The sequence below is a fragment of the Lissotriton helveticus genome (genome assembly GCF_964261635.1).
Source record: "Lissotriton helveticus chromosome 1_1 unlocalized genomic scaffold, aLisHel1.1 SUPER_1_unloc_23, whole genome shotgun sequence".
NCBI classification, from domain to species: Eukaryota; Metazoa; Chordata; class Amphibia; order Caudata; family Salamandridae; genus Lissotriton; species Lissotriton helveticus.
Window position 1 is genome coordinate 1,749,108 of NW_027611663.1, and position 13,949 is coordinate 1,763,056.

General features: G+C 55.7%; 1 protein-coding gene across 1 annotated transcript in view; it reads right to left on the reverse strand.

Annotated features, from left to right (window-relative positions):
- LOC144805763 (NACHT, LRR and PYD domains-containing protein 3-like) overlaps window positions 1-13,949 on the reverse strand; it is a 526,287-nt gene that overhangs the window by 50,290 nt on the left and 462,048 nt on the right. The gene's annotated exons all lie outside the window — the stretch shown is intronic.

The following is a 13,949-nucleotide window of genomic DNA, read 5'->3' on the forward strand; positions in this document are numbered from 1 at the left end:
TAAATAATCAGAACAGCAGCTGCCGCTCCCTTCCAGCCAGTCAAGGTGCTCCAGAGTAGCCTACTTCACAGCGCAGCCAGGTGGACGGAGATGTAGGACTGCGCTGGTACTCTCACTGCCCTTCATCCCACTCTCTCTGCTCTCCCCCTCCCTTCCTCTCACTCTCCTTCATCCCTCTCTCTGCTCACCCCTCCCTTCCTCTCACTGCCCTTCATACTACTCTCTCTGCTCTCCCCCTCCCTTCCTCTCACTCTCCTTCATCCCACTCTCTCTGCTCTCCCCTCCCTTCCTCTCACTGCCCTTCATACTACTCTCTCTGCTCTCCCCCTCCCTTCCTCTCACTCTCCTTCATCCCTCTCTCTCTGCTCTCCCCCTCCCTTCCTCTCACTGCCCTTCATACTACTCTCTCTGCTCTCCCCCTCCCTTCCTCTCACTCTCCTTCATCCCACTCTCTCTGCTCTCCCCTCCCTTCCTCTCACTCTCCTTCATCCCTCTCTCTCTGCTCTCCCCCTCCCTTCCTCTCACTGCCCTTCATACTACTCTCTCTGCTCTCCCCCTCCCTTCCTCTCACTGCCCTTCATCCCACTCTCTCTGCTCTCCCCCTCCCTTCCTCTCACTGTCCTTCACCCCACTCTCTCTGCTCTCCCCCTCCCTTCCTCTCACTCTCCTTCATCCCACTCTCTCTGCTCTCCCCCTCCCTTCCTCTCACTATCCTTCATCCCTCTCGCTGCTCTCCCCCTCCCTTCCTCTCACTCTCCTTCATCCCACTCTCTCTGCTCTCCCCCTCCCTTCCTCTCACTCTCCTTCATCCCACTCTCTCTGCTCTCCCCTCCCTTCCTCTCACTCTCCTTCATCCCTCTCTCTGCTCTCCCCCTCCCTTCCTCTCACTATCCTTCATCCCTCTCGCTGCTCTCCCCCTCCCTTCCTCTGACTCTCCTTCATCCCACTCTCTCTGCTCTCCCCCTCCCTTCCTCTCACTCTCCTTCATCCCACTCTCTCTGCTCTCCCCCTCCCTTCCTCTGACTCTCCTTCATCCCACTCTCTCTGCTCTCCCCCTCCCTTCCTCTCACTATCCTTCATCCCACTCTCTCTGCTCTCCCCCTCCCTTCCTCTCACTATCCTTCATCCCACTCTCTCTGCTCTCCCCCTCCCTTCCTCTCACTCTCCTTCATCCCACTCTCTCTGCTCTCCCCCTCCCTTCCTCTGACTCTCCTTCATCCCACTCTCTCTGCTCTCCCCCTCCCTTCCTCTCACTGTCCTTCATCCCACTCTCTCTGCTCTCCCCCTCCCTTCCTCTCACTCTCCTTCATCCCACTCTCTCTGCTCTCCCCCTTCCTCTCACTCTCCTTCATCCCACTCTCTCTGCTCTCCCCCTCCCTTCCTCTCACTCTCCTTCATCCCTCTCTCTCTGCTCTCCCCCTCCCTTCCTCTCACTCTCCTTCATCCCACTCTCTCTGCTCTCCCCCTCCCTTCCTCTCACTCTCCTTCATCCCACTCTCTCTGCTCTCCCCCTCCCTTCCTCTCACTCTCCTTCATCCCACTCTCTCTGCTCTCCCCCTCCCTTCCTCTCACTCTCCTTCATCCCACTCTCTCTGCTCTCCCCTCCCTTCCTCTCACTCTCCTTCATCCCACTCTCTCTGCTCTCCCCCTCCCTTCGTCTCACTGCCCTTCATACTACTCTCTCTGCTCTCCCCCTCCCTTCCTCTGACTCTCCTTCATCCCACTCTCTCTGCTCTCCCCCTCCCTTCCTCTCACTCTCCTTCATCCCACTCTCTCTGCTCTCCCCCTCCCTTCCTCTCACTCTCCTTCATCCCACTCTCTCTGCTCTCCCCTCCCTTCCTCTCACTCTCCTTCATCCCACTCTCTCTGCTCTCCCCTCCCTTCCTCTCACTCTCCTTCATCCCACTCTCTCTGCTCTCCCCCTCCCTTCGTCTCACTGCCCTTCATACTACTCTCTCTGCTCTCCCCCTCCCTTCCTCTCACTCTCCTTCATCCCTCTCTCTGCTCTCCCCCTCCCTTCCTCTCACTATCCTTCATCCCTCTCGCTGCTCTCCCCCTCCCTTCCTCTCACTCTCCTTCATCCCACTCTCTCTGCTCTCCCCCTCCCTTCCTCTCACTCTCCTTCATCCCACTCTCTCTGCTCTCCCCCTCCCTTCCTCTCACTCTCCTTCATCCCACTCTCTCTGCTCTCCCCTCCCTTCCTCTCACTCTCCTTCATCCCACTCTCTCTGCTCTCCCCCTCCCTTCGTCTCACTGCCCTTCATACTACTCTCTCTGCTCTCCCCCTCCCTTCCTCTGACTCTCCTTCATCCCACTCTCTCTGCTCTCCCCCTCCCTTCCTCTCACTCTCCTTCATCCCACTCTCTCTGCTCTCCCCCTCCCTTCCTCTCACTATCCTTCATCCCTCTCTCTCTGCTCTCCCCCTCCCTTCCTCTCACTATCCTTCATCCCTCTCTCTCTGCTCTCCCCCTCCCTTCCTCTCACTCTCCTTCATCCCACTCTCTCTGCTCTCCCCCTCCCTTCCTCTCACTGCCCTTCATCCCACTCTCTCTGCTCTCCCCCTTCCTCTCACTCTCCTTCATCCCACTCTCTCTGCTCTCCCCCTCCCTTCCTCTCACTCTCCTTCATCCCACTCTCTCTGCTCTCCCCTCCCTTCCTCTCACTCTCCTTCATCCCTCTCTCTGCTCTCCCCCTCCCTTCCTCTCACTATCCTTCATCCCACTCTCTCTGCTCTCCCCCTCCCTTCCTCTCACTATCCTTCATCCCACTCTCTCTGCTCTCCCCCTCCCTTCCTCTGACTCTCCTTCATCCCACTCTCTCTGCTCTCCCCCTCCCTTCCTCTCACTATCCTTCATCCCACTCTCTCTGCTCTCCCCCTCCCTTCCTCTCACTATCCTTCATCCCACTCTCTCTGCTCTCCCCCTCCCTTCCTCTCACTCTCCTTCATCCCACTCTCTCTGCTCTCCCCCTCCCTTCCTCTGACTCTCCTTCATCCCACTCTCTCTGCTCTCCCCCTCCCTTCCTCTCACTGTCCTTCATCCCACTCTCTCTGCTCTCCCCCTCCCTTCCTCTCACTCTCCTTCATCCCACTCTCTCTGCTCTCCCCCTTCCTCTCACTCTCCTTCATCCCACTCTCTCTGCTCTCCCCCTCCCTTCCTCTCACTGTCATTCATCCCACTCTCTCTGCTCTCCCCCTCCCTTCCTCTCACTCTCCTTCATCCCACTCTCTCTGCTCTCCCCCTCCCTTCCTCTCACTCTCCTTCATCCCTCTCTCTCTGCTCTCCCCCTCCCTTCCTCTCACTCTCCTTCATCCCACTCTCTCTGCTCTCCCCCTCCCTTCCTCTCACTCTCCTTCATCCCACTCTCTCTGCTCTCCCCCTCCCTTCCTCTAACTCTCCTTCATCCCACTCTCTCTGCTCTCCCCCTCCCTTCCTCTCACTCTCCTTCATCCCACTCTCTCTGCTCTCCCCTCCCTTCCTCTCACTCTCCTTCATCCCACTCTCTCTGCTCTCCCCCTCCCTTCGTCTCACTGCCCTTCATACTACTCTCTCTGCTCTCCCCCTCCCTTCCTCTGACTCTCCTTCATCCCACTCTCTCTGCTCTCCCCCTCCCTTCCTCTCACTCTCCTTCATCCCACTCTCTCTGCTCTCCCCCTCCCTTCCTCTCACTCTCCTTCATCCCACTCTCTCTGCTCTCCCCCTCCCTTCCTCTCACTCTCCTTCATCCCACTCTCTCTGCTCTCCCCTCCCTTCCTCTCACTCTCCTTCATCCCACTCTCTCTGCTCTCCCCCTCCCTTCGTCTCACTGCCCTTCATACTACTCTCTCTGCTCTCCCCCTCCCTTCCTCTCACTCTCCTTCATCCCTCTCTCTGCTCTCCCCCTCCCTTCCTCTCACTATCCTTCATCCCTCTCGCTGCTCTCCCCCTCCCTTCCTCTCACTCTCCTTCATCCCACTCTCTCTGCTCTCCCCCTCCCTTCCTCTCACTCTCCTTCATCCCACTCTCTCTGCTCTCCCCCTCCCTTCCTCTCACTCTCCTTCATCCCACTCTCTCTGCTCTCCCCTCCCTTCCTCTCACTCTCCTTCATCCCACTCTCTCTGCTCTCCCCCTCCCTTCGTCTCACTGCCCTTCATACTACTCTCTCTGCTCTCCCCCTCCCTTCCTCTGACTCTCCTTCATCCCACTCTCTCTGCTCTCCCCCTCCCTTCCTCTCACTCTCCTTCATCCCACTCTCTCTGCTCTCCCCCTCCCTTCCTCTCACTATCCTTCATCCCTCTCTCTCTGCTCTCCCCCTCCCTTCCTCTCACTATCCTTCATCCCTCTCTCTCTGCTCTCCCCCTCCCTTCCTCTCACTCTCCTTCATCCCACTCTCTCTGCTCTCCCCCTCCCTTCCTCTCACTGCCCTTCATCCCACTCTCTCTGCTCTCCCCCTTCCTCTCACTCTCCTTCATCCCACTCTCTCTGCTCTCCCCCTCCCTTCCTCTCACTCTCCTTCATCCCACTCTCTCTGCTCTCCCCTCCCTTCCTCTCACTCTCCTTCATCCCTCTCTCTGCTCTCCCCCTCCCTTCCTCTCACTATCCTTCATCCCACTCTCTCTGCTCTCCCCCTCCCTTCCTCTCACTATCCTTCATCCCACTCTCTCTGGTCTCCCCCTCCCTTCCTCTCACTCTCCTTCATCCCACTCTCTCTGCTCTCCCCCTCCCTTCCTCTCACTCTCCTTCATCCCACTCTCTCTGCTCTCCCCCTCCCTTCCTCTCACTCTCCTTCATCCCACTCTCTCTGCTCTCCCCTCCCTTCCTCTCACTCTCCTTCATCCCTCTCTCTGCTCTCCCCCTCCCTTCCTCTCACTGTCCTTCATCCCACTCTCTCTGCTCTCCCCCTCCCTTCCTCTCACTGCCCTTCATCCCACTCTCTCTGCTCTCCCCCTCCCTTCCTCTCACTCTCCTTCATCCCACTCTCTCTGCTCTCCCCCTCCCTTCCTCTCACTATCCTTCATCCCTCTCTCTCTGCTCTCCCCCTCCCTTCCACTCACTGTCCTTCATCCCACTCTCTCTGCTCTCCCCCTCCCTTCCACTCACTGTCCTTCATCCCACTCTCTCTGCTCTCCCCCTCCCTTCCTCTCACTATCCTTCATCCCACTCTCTCTGCTCTCCCCCTCCCTTCCTCTCACTCTCCTTCATCCCACTCTCTCTGCTCTCCCCCTCCCTTCCTCTCACTATCCTTCATCCCACTCTCTCTGCTCTCCCCCTCCCTTCCTCTCACTGTCCTTCATCCCACTCTCTCTGCTCTCCCCCTCCCTTCGTCTCACTGCCCTTCATACTACTCTCTCTGCTCTCCCCCTCCCTTCCTCTGACTCTCCTTCATCCCACTCTCTCTGCTCTCCCCCTCCCTTCCTCTCACTCTCCTTCATCCCACTCTCTCTGCTCTCCCCCTCCCTTCCTCTCACTATCCTTCATCCCTCTCTCTCTGCTCTCCCCCTCCCTTCCTCTCACTCTCCTTCATCCCACTCTCTCTGCTCTCCCCCTCCCTTCCTCTCACTGTCATTCATCCCACTCTCTGCTCACCCCTCCCTTCCATCCAATCACAGGGCTCCAGCGCAGCCAGGTGGGCGAGGATGGAGGGATGCGCTGGTACTTAGGATGACCACGCCATGAGGCTGAATGCAGAGCTGGCACCAGGGACGGGTGCCCCCGCCTCGCCCACTGCCCTCATTCACTTAAATTAGATCATCGGACATGATCCTGGGCCTTGTTTGTGCAAATACTTCCTTTGTTTACTGGGGCATACTTCCCTAACCTGGCCGTTTTCGCTGTAATAGTTTAACCCTCACCTACTTGCATCGCCCGCCATTCTATGCCCCCCCACCAAGCTAGTTTACACAAAGGAAGCAGTTCACAGAATCAGTCCCAGGGCACATACATCCCCTGCGGAAGAGAAACACTCAACTATATCATTTGCCGAGGAGCACAGCCTTTGCTCAGGGGAGAGACGGTTACTTCATGGCTCCGCTGCCTATGTCACTTCCTGTTACAGGCAGCCGGGCGCAGACCATGTGCTCTGCATTCCTGCACTGGGGAGAGACTGTTACTTCATGGCTCCGCTGCACGCGTCACTTCCTGTTTACAGACACCCAGGCGCAGACCATGTGCTCTGAATTCCTGCACTGGGTAGAGACTGTTACTTCATGGCTCCGCAGCCTACGTCACTTCCTGTTGACAGACAGCCAGGCGCAGACCATGTGCTCTGAATTCCTGCACTGGGGAGAGACTGTTACTTCATGGCTCCGCTGCCTACGTCACTTCCTGTTTACAGACAGCCAGGCGCAGACCATGTGCTCTGCATTCCTACACTGGGGAGAGACTGTTACTTCATGGCTCTGCTGCCTACGTCACTTCCTGTTTACAGACAGCTGGGCGCAGACCATGTGCTCTGCATTCCTGCACTGGGGAGAGACTGTTACTTCATGCGTCAGCTGCACACGTCACTTCCTGTTTCCAGACACCCTGGCGCAGACCATGTGCTCTGCATTCCTGCACTGGGGAGAGACTGTTACTTCATGGCTCCGCTGCCTACGTCACTTCCTGTTTACAGACAGCCAGGCGCAGACCATGTGCTCTGCATTCCTGCACTGGGAAGAGACTGTTACTTCATGGGTCAGCTGCACACGTCACTTCCTGTTTACAGACAGCCAGGCGCAGGCCATGTGCTCTGCATTCCTGCACCGGAGAGAGACTGTTACTTCATGGGTCCGCTGCACAGGTCACTTCCTGTTTACAGACACCCAGGCGCAGACCATGTGCTCTGCATTCCTGCACTGGGGAGAGACTGTTACTTCATGGCTCCGCTGCACACGTCACTTCCTGTTTACAGACAGCCGGGCACAGACCATGTGCTCTGCATTCCTGAACTGGGGAGAGACTGTTACTTCATGGGTCAGCTGCACACGTCACTTCCTGTTTACAGACAGCCAGGTGCAGACCATGTGCTCTGCATTCCTGAACTGGGGAGAGACTGTTACTTCATGGGCCAGATGCACACATTACTTCCTGTTTGCAGACAGCCAGTCACAGACCATGTGCTCTGCATTCCTAGACTGGGGAGAGACTGTTACTTCATGGGTCAGCTCTACACGTCACATCCTGTTTACAGACAGCCAGGCGCAGACCATGTGCTCTGAATTCCTGCTCTGGGGAGAGACTGTTACTTCATGGCTCCGCTGCACACGTCACTTCCTGTATGCAGACAGCCAGTCACAGACCATGTTCTCTGCATTCCTGCTCTGAGGAGAGACTGTTACTTCATGGTTCAGCTGCACAGGTCACTTCCTGTTTACAGACAGCCAGGCGCAGACCAGCTGCTCTGCATTCCTGCACTGGGGAGAGACTGTTACTTCATGGCTCCGCTGCCTACATCACTTCCTGTTTACAGACAGCCGGGAGCAGACCATGTGCTCTGCATTCCTGCGCTGGGGAGAGACTGTTACTTCATGGGTCAGCTGCACACGTCACTTCCTGTTTACAGACAGCCGGGTGCAGACCAAGTGCTCTGCATTCCTGCACTGGGGAGAGGCTGTTACTTCATGGCTCCGCTGCCTACGTCACTTCCTGTTTACAGACAGCCGGGCGCAGACCATGTGCACTGCATTCCTGAACTGGGGAGAGACTGTTACTTCATGGGTCAGTTGCACACGTCACTTCCTGTTTACAGACAGCCAGGCGCAGACCATGTGCTCTGCATTCCTAGACTAGGGAGAGAATGTTACTTCATGGGTCATCTGCACACGTATCTTCCTGTTTACAGACAGCCAGGCGCAGACCATGTGCTCTGCATTCCTGAACTGGGGAGAGACTGTTACTTCATGGGTCAGCTGCACACGTCACTTCCTGTTTGCAGACAGCCAGTCACAGACCATGTGCTCTGCATTCCTAGACTGGGGAGAGACTGTTACTTCATGGGTCAGCTGCACACGTCACTTCCTGTTTACATACAGCCAGGCGCAGACCATGTGCTCTGCATTCCTGCACTGGGGAGAGACTGTTACTTCATGGGTCAGCTGCACATGTCACATCCTGTTTACAGACAGCCAGGTGCAGACCATGTGCTCTGCATTCCTGCACTGGGGAGAGACTGTTACTTCATGGCTCCGCTGCCTACGTCACTTCCTGTTTACAGACAGCCAGGTGCAGACCATGTGCTCTGCATTCCTGCACTGGGGAGAAACTATTACTTCATGGCTCCGCTGCCTACATCACTTCCTGTTTACAGACAGCCAGGCGCAGACCATGTGCTCTGCATTCCTGCACTGGGGAGAGACTCTTACTTCATGGCTCCGCTGCCTACGTCACTTCCTGTTTACAGACAGCCAGGCGCAGACCATGTGCTCTGCATTCCTGCACTGGGGAGAGACTGTTACTTCATGGCTCCGCTGCCTACGTCACTTCCTGTTTACAGACAGCCAGGCGCAGACCATGTGCTCTGCATTCCTACACTGGGGAGAGACTGTTACTTCATGGCTCCGCTGCCTACGTCACTTCCTGTTTACAGACACCCAGGCGCAGACCATGTGCTCTGCATTCCTGAACTGGGGAGAGACTGTTACTTCATGGGTCAGCTGCACACGTCACTTCCTGTTTGCAGACAGCCAGTCACAGACCATATGCTCTGCATTCCTAGACTAGGGAGAGAATGTTACTTCATGGGTCATCTGCACACGTATCTTCCTGTTTACAGTCAGCCAGGCGCAGACCATGTGCTCTGCATTCCTGCACTGGGGAGGGACTGTTACTTCATGGCTCCGCTGCCTTCGTCACTTCCTGTTTACAGACAGCCAGGCGCAGACCATGTGCTCTGCATTCCTGCACTGGGGAGAGACTGTTACTTCATGGCTCCGATGCCTACATTACTTCCTGTTTACAGACAGCCAGGCGCAGACCATGTGGTCTGCATTCCTGCACTGGGGAGAGACTGTTATCTCATGGGTCAGCTGCCCACGTCACTTCCTGTTTACAGCCAGCCAGGCGCAGACCATGTGCTCTGCATTCCTGCACTGGGGAGAGACTGTTACTTCATGGGTCAGCTGCACACGTCACTTCCTGTTTACAGACAGCCGGGCGCAGACCATGTGCTCTGCATTCCTGCTCTGAGGAGAGACTGTTACTTCATGGTTCAGCTGCACAGGTCACTTCCTGTTTACAGACAGCCAGGCGCAGACCAGCTGCTCTGCATTCCTGCACTGGGGAGAGACTGTTACTTCATGGCTCCGCTGCCTACATCACTTCCTGTTTACAGACAGCCGGGAGCAGACCATGTGCTCTGCATTCCTGCGCTGGGGAGAGACTGTTACTTCATGGGTCAGCTGCACACGTCACTTCCTGTTTACAGACAGCCGGGTGCAGACCAAGTGCTCTGCATTCCTGCACTGGGGAGAGGCTGTTACTTCATGGCTCCGCTGCCTACGTCACTTCTTGTTTACAGACAGTCGGGCGCAGACCATGTGCACTGCATTCCTGAACTGGGGAGAGACTGTTACTTCATGGGTCAGCTGCACACGTCACTTCCTGTTTACAGACAGCCAGGCGCAGACCATGTGCTCTGCATTCCTGAACTGGGGAGAGACTGTTACTTCATGGGTCAGCTGCACACGTCACTTCCTGTTTACAGACAGCCAGGCGCAGACCATGTGCTCTGCATTCCTGAACTGGGGAGAGACTGTTACTTCATGGGTCAGCTGCACACGTCACTTCCTGTTTGCAGACAGCCAGTCACAGACCATGTGCTCTGCATTCCTAGACTGGGGAGAGACTGTTACTTCATGGGTCAGCTGCACACGTCACTTCCTGTTTACATACAGCCAGGCGCAGACCATGTGCTCTGCATTCCTGCACTGGGGAGAGACTGTTACTTCATGGGTCAGCTGCACATGTCACATCCTGTTTACAGACAGCCAGGTGCAGACCATGTGCTCTGCATTCCTGCACTGGGGAGAGACTGTTACTTCATGGCTCCGCTGCCTACGTCACTTCCTGTTTACAGACAGCCAGGTGCAGACCATGTGCTCTGCATTCCTGCACTGGGGAGAAACTATTACTTCATGGCTCCGCTGCCTACATCACTTCCTGTTTACAGACAGCCAGGCGCAGACCATGTGCTCTGCATTCCTGCACTGGGGAGAGACTCTTACTTCATGGCTCCGCTGCCTACGTCACTTCCTGTTTACAGACAGCCAGGCGCAGACCATGTGCTCTGCATTCCTGCACTGGGGAGAGACTGTTACTTCATGGCTCCGCTGCCTACGTCACTTCCTGTTTACAGACAGCCAGGCGCAGACCATGTGCTCTGCATTCCTACACTGGGGAGAGACTGTTACTTCATGGCTCCGCTGCCTACGTCACTTCCTGTTTACAGACACCCAGGCGCAGACCATGTGCTCTGCATTCCTGAACTGGGGAGAGACTGTTACTTCATGGGTCAGCTGCACACGTCACTTCCTGTTTGCAGACAGCCAGTCACAGACCATATGCTCTGCATTCCTAGACTAGGGAGAGAATGTTACTTCATGGGTCATCTGCACACGTATCTTCCTGTTTACAGTCAGCCAGGCGCAGACCATGTGCTCTGCATTCCTGCACTGGGGAGGGACTGTTACTTCATGGCTCCGCTGCCTTCGTCACTTCCTGTTTACAGACAGCCAGGCGCAGACCATGTGCTCTGCATTCCTGCACTGGGGAGAGACTGTTACTTCATGGCTCCGATGCCTACATTACTTCCTGTTTACAGACAGCCAGGCGCAGACCATGTGGTCTGCATTCCTGCACTGGGGAGAGACTGTTATCTCATGGGTCAGCTGCCCACGTCACTTCCTGTTTACAGCCAGCCAGGCGCAGACCATGTGCTCTGCATTCCTGCACTGGGGAGAGACTGTTACTTCATGGGTCAGCTGCACACGTCACTTCCTGTTTACAGACAGCCGGGCGCAGACCATGTGCTCTGCATTCCTGCTCTGAGGAGAGACTGTTACTTCATGGTTCAGCTGCACAGGTCACTTCCTGTTTACAGACAGCCAGGCGCAGACCAGCTGCTCTGCATTCCTGCACTGGGGAGAGACTGTTACTTCATGGCTCCGCTGCCTACATCACTTCCTGTTTACAGACAGCCGGGAGCAGACCATGTGCTCTGCATTCCTGCGCTGGGGAGAGACTGTTACTTCATGGGTCAGCTGCACACGTCACTTCCTGTTTACAGACAGCCGGGTGCAGACCAAGTGCTCTGCATTCCTGCACTGGGGAGAGGCTGTTACTTCATGGCTCCGCTGCCTACGTCACTTCCTGTTTACAGACAGTCGGGCGCAGACCATGTGCACTGCATTCCTGAACTGGGGAGAGACTGTTACTTCATGGGTCAGCTGCACACGTCACTTCCTGTTTACAGACAGCCAGGCGCAGACCATGTGCTCTGCATTCCTGAACTGGGGAGAGACTGTTACTTCATGGGTCAGCTGCACACGTCACTTCCTGTTTACAGACAGCCAGGCGCAGACCATGTGCTCTGCATTCCTGAACTGGGGAGAGACTGTTACTTCATGGGTCAGCTGCACACGTCACTTCCTGTTTGCAGACAGCCAGTCACAGACCATGTGCTCTGCATTCCTAGACTGGGGAGAGACTGTTACTTCATGGGTCAGCTGCACACGTCACTTCCTGTTTACATACAGCCAGGCGCAGACCATGTGCTCTGCATTCCTGCACTGGGGAGAGACTGTTACTTCATGGGTCAGCTGCACATGTCACATCCTGTTTACAGACAGCCAGGTGCAGACCATGTGCTCTGCATTCCTGCACTGGGGAGAGACTGTTACTTCATGGCTCCGCTGCCTACGTCACTTCCTGTTTACAGACAGCCAGGTGCAGACCATGTGCTCTGCATTCCTGCACTGGGGAGAAACTATTACTTCATGGCTCCGCTGCCTACATCACTTCCTGTTTACAGACAGCCAGGCACAGACCATGTGCTCTGCATTCCTGCACTGGGGAGAGACTCTTACTTCATGGCTCCGCTGCCTACGTCACTTCCTGTTTACAGACAGCCAGGCGCAGACCATGTGCTCTGCATTCCTACACTGGGGAGAGACTGTTACTTCATGGCTCCGCTGCCTACGTCACTTCCTGTTTACAGACACCCAGGCACAGACCATGTGCTCTGCATTCCTGAACTGGGGAGAGACTGTTACTTCATGGGTCAGCTGCACACGTCACTTCCTGTTTGCAGACAGCCAGTCACAGACCATATGCTCTGCATTCCTAGACTAGGGAGAGAATGTTACTTCATGGGTCATCTGCACACGTATCTTCCTGTTTACAGTCAGCCAGGCGCAGACCATGTGCTCTGCATTCCTGCACTGGGGAGGGACTGTTACTTCATGGCTCCGCTGCCTTCGTCACTTCCTGTTTACAGACAGCCAGGCGCAGACCATGTGCTCTGCATTCCTGCACTGGGGAGAGACTGTTACTTCATGGCTCGGATGCCTACATTACTTCCTGTTTACAGACAGCCAGGCGCAGACCATGTGGTCTGCATTCCTGCACTGGGGAGAGACTGTTATCTCATGGGTCAGCTGCCCACGTCACTTCCTGTTTACAGCCAGCCAGGCGCAGACCATGTGCTCTGCATTCCTGCACTGGGGAGACACTGTTACTTCATGGGTCAGCTGCACACGTCAGTTCCTGTTTACAGACAGCCGGGCGCAGACCATGTGCTCTGCATTCCTGAACTGGGGAGAGACTGTTACTTCATGGGTCAGCTGCACACGTCACTTCCTGTTTACAGACAGCAAGGCGCAGACCATGTGCTCTGCATTCCTGAACTGGGGAGAGACTGTTACTTCATGGGCCAGATGCACACATCACTTCCTGTTTGCAGACAGCCAGTCACAGACCATTTGCTCTGCATTCCTAGACTGGGGAGAGACTGTTACTTCATGGGTCAGCTGTACACGTCACATCCTGTTTACAGACAGCCAGGCGCAGACCATGTGCTCTGAATTCCTGCACTGGTGAGAGACTGTTACTTCATGGCTCCGCTGCCTAGGTCACTTCCTGTTTACAGACAGCCGGGCGCAGACCATGTGCTCTGCATTCCTGCACTGGGGAGAGACTGTTACTTCATGGGTCAGCTGCACATGTCACTTCCTGTTTACAGACACCCAGGTGCAGACCATGTGCTCTGCATTCCTGCTCTGGGGAGAGACTGTTACTTCATGGCTCCGCTGCACACGTCACTTCCTGTATGCAGACAGCCAGTCACAGACCATGTGCTCTGCATTCCTGCACTGAGGAGAGACTGTTACTTCATGGTTCAGCTGCACAGGTCACTTCCTGTTTACAGACAGCCAGGCGCAGACCAGGTGCTCTGCATTCCTGCACTGGGGAGAGACTGTTACTTCATGGGTCAGCTGCACACGTCACTTCCTGTTTACAGACAGCCGGGTGCAGACCAAGTGCTCTGCATTCCTGCACTGGGGAGAGGCTGTTACTTCATGGCTCCGCTGCCTACGTCACTTCCTGTTTACAGACAGCCGGGCGCAGACCATGTGCTCTGCATTCCTGAACTGGGGAGAGACTGTTACTTCATGGGTCAGCTGCACACGTCACTTCCTGTTTACAGACAGCCAGGCGCAGACCATGTGCTCTGCATTCCTGAACTGGGGAGAGACTGTTACTTCATGGGTCAGCTGCACACGTCACTTCCTGTTTACAGACAGCCAGGCGCAGACCATGTGCTCTGCATTCCTGAACTGGGGAGAGACTGTTACTTCATGGGTCAGCTGCACACGTCACTTCCTGTTTACATACAGCCAGGCGCAGACCATGTGCTCTGCATTCCTGCACTGAGGAGAGACTGTTACTTCATGGGTCAGCTGCACATGTCACATCCTGTTTACAGACAGCCAGGCG